The 3,390-nt window shown below is 43.5% G+C and overlaps 1 pseudogene; it reads right to left on the reverse strand.

Annotated features, from left to right (window-relative positions):
• Positions 1-252: 252 nt before the first annotated feature.
• On the reverse strand, positions 253-3,281 carry LOC106723390 (annotated as a pseudogene).
• Positions 3,282-3,390: the final 109 nt, after the last annotated feature.

Consider the following 3,390-nt stretch of genomic DNA (forward strand, 5'->3'; position numbering starts at 1 on the left):
TAAGCCTGCCTCTGTGCAAGGTTATCCAGAATGTGTTCCAATATTTATATAATGGAGGATGTATAAAAGATGGATGCACTTATGCAAAGGTCTCTAATGTGTTCCTTCCAATCTACAGGTACATATATTACTGAACAAGAATGGGTTTTACAGTCAATATTCTGGAACTTAATGGAGACTGTTAAACCACATGAGAAATATTGTTGCAGATTCTAGTGCAGGAGAAGAAGCAATCACTTTCTCAATGTCCTTTCATGGAAGTCTTCTACCTACAACTTTCCTCTTGGCAGATTTTACATCTTCATTCCGCATGGTATAAATGAGGGGATTTAAAGGTGGGGTGATGACACTGCACACAAGAGCAACAATCATCTTTTCGTCCACAGAACCCACTGATGTAGTGTAAGGAGTGACCTAGAAAGCACTACCCGAAGATGAAGCAGAAGAGAATGTTATGTGACGAATGCCCATCTGCAATGATAAGGAGGAGACAGTCTTAGATAAAGGGGGCTTGAAAACAAAAAGAAAAAACAGGGAACTGGGTTAAAAGGGCTCATTAAAATACTAAAAATCACACCCATAGGTGGGGAAAAAGTATGCTAATGAAACATACATGTATGTAAATGAGATACATGGCTAAAACACAGGTATAGAGACATGCTCAGTGAAGAACTTCTTGCGTCACTCACTTATAACCAATCAGCAAACAAGCATGCTTATGAAGGCTGAAAAACTCCTGCATAAAAGATGCTTAGATATAGTGATCTGGTGTGCTTGTTACGTGAAATTATTCCGCTTGCACCTTTTATTGCTAGCAATAAACCTTCTTTGTACTTTCACCCCTGGTATCTTTATTGGCCTTTGCATACCGGGCACGATCCCAGACTTGAGCTGGGGCCCAACAGTTGGACTCATATAAGTATAAACCACTGTCCCATAATACAAAGTCACTACTGAGAGGTAGGAAGAACATGGTGGAGAAAGCCTTGCTCCTGTTTTCACATGAGTGTAGCAAAACCCCCAGTATTTCTTTTTTTATTATTTTAAAATACATTCCCTCCCTTTCCCCAACCATTTCTGACTTTGTCTCTCCCTCTCTATTCCCTATAGATAAGTATAATTGAGTTAACACATAGGATAAGATTTGGCATTTTATTTTGGTAGCATGTTCTATTTGTTTGTTTCTTCTCCTTCTTTATATTGTATAATTATTGTGTTTATATTTGTTTTTACTGTTCTATATTACTGTTTTACTGATACTGTATGATATATGCTATCTTACATATGTAGACCTAAGTCATGTCAAGTTTCCATTTTGTTTGTCAAGTCTCTATCTTGTCCCCATGCCCTGTTGGGTAACTTATGACTCATACCTACCCCTCCTATGTAACTTGGTTCCTGAATGAATGGGGATGAATGAGGGTGCTTGAGAAACAATAGCAGTAGGACTAAAAATAGCTCCTTCTGAATAACCAAACCATCAAAACCAATACCTGGACCAATGACCCAGCCCATGGAACCACCCTCAGCATTCAAGAAACAAAAGATGAGGCAACCCACCATTGCACCAAGGCTTCATGTGCTCAGTAAGGACATCTGGAACCCTCTGGAACAGGACTGACATTGCCTGGACAGGCCCTCCCCATAGGAGATCATAGGTAGTCTGCCCCATTAAAAGGGGTAGTGAAGACTGACTCCTTTGTACACCTTCTCCATCTGGACCAGCATCACACCACACCACCTATCCACCCAGAGGCCCTGCCAGCGACCCCCATCTGGACAACACCTGCTAGACAAAGACCCCTTTCCAGCCTGGATAGGTAGCTATCACCCCAGCCCCTCTTCAACCAAGGACTTGGACTCTGTTTCTCTTCCCTACCTGGGCTCCAACCCTTCCACTGAGCCTCTTTCTCTTGCTGCCATTATGAGTGCACGCGTGCATACCAATAACTTCATGGGGCTGTGTAGTGTGTTGTCTGTTTAATAAACCTGCTATTTTGAAACCCCAAGTTGGGTTTTTGTCTGTTTTATGACTGTTTCCCCCTTGTCACCACTTATCTGCCCCCCAAACTCCCAGCTGCCTGCCTCAGTTTCCAGCCCCAAGATCCCAGGTTTCTGCCTCAGTTTCTTTCCTAGCTGTCTCCTCCTTGCCACCAGGCTTTTTCCCTTGCACCAGTGACCTTAAGTAACCCTGGGGCCACTTGACCTTCAGTAATCCCAAACCTCAGTTCCTCAGCCTAGCTTCTCTCTAGTCTACCAGTTCTAATCCTGGTTCCAGCAACTTTCACTCCTTACACTTTATCTCTCACCTTAACCTTCCCCTCAAGTATCCTAAGTACCCCAAACACACAAATACATATTGTGCCATCCAAGTTAGGAACTCACCTGTGTGTATTTGTAGGTGGGTGGTATGTGTGTTTACTGGTGAATATACACACACATATATATATATATATATATATATATGTCATCGTGTGTGTGATATATGGATTTGTGATCCGAGTGTGTGGGTATTGACAACCGATTGTTGTCTAATTTTTGGTCTGTAGTGGGTATGTGCTTGAATTGATTATATGTATGCACGTGCCTAGGCTGGTTTGGATGTGTATGTGCTTGAGTTGGTACAGTGTGTGTGTGTGTGTGTGCGTGCACACCTAACTGATGTGTGTGTTAGTATATGTGCAATTATGTCTCACCCTCCTGTCTAACAACACAATATTGAGATCCTGAGAGTTGGCCTGACCCCACAGGGCAACACACTTTCAGGAGGAGGAAGGAGATGATGTAGACACAGGAGAGGACTGTGAGCACACAAGGACCCAGAGCAATGGTACTCGTGATTATGTTGAGGAGGTTGAGGCTGAGGCTGGTGCTGCTACAATCCAAGTCCAGAATGGGGTTTGATCTCACAAAAAATGTGGTATACATGGTTGAGGCCACAGAAATGCAGCTGAGAGGTCATGGCTGAGTGCAGCAGGGAGAGTAAGAAGTGTAAGAAGCCCAATGGTCCAAGTCCCAACTGCCAGGAGCAGGCAGACCCACTGGCTCATGATCACTGTGTAGTGTAATGGACTGCAAATGGCCACATACCGGTCATAGGCCATAACACCTAACAATAGAGCCTTACTGCTGCCCAGGAAATGGAAAAAGTGCAGTTTGGCTAAACAGCCACCAAAAAAGATGGCTTGGTGCCCTGTACAGAAGTTCATTAGTAGCCTGGGCAGAGTGACTGTGGAATAGAAGATGTCCAGACAGTAAAGGTTTACCAGGAAGAAGTACATGCAAAAAAACCAGACACAAAACTCCAGCTGCAGCCTGACAAGTGCTGCATAGAGGGGAAGTATCACCTCCCTAGACCTGCTTATGATTCACCTACTAATGCAAGAAAGA

Source organism: Alligator sinensis, unplaced genomic scaffold, assembly GCF_000455745.1.
Source record: "Alligator sinensis unplaced genomic scaffold, ASM45574v1 scaffold1464_1, whole genome shotgun sequence".
In the NCBI taxonomy this organism is placed as follows: Eukaryota; Metazoa; Chordata; order Crocodylia; family Alligatoridae; genus Alligator; species Alligator sinensis.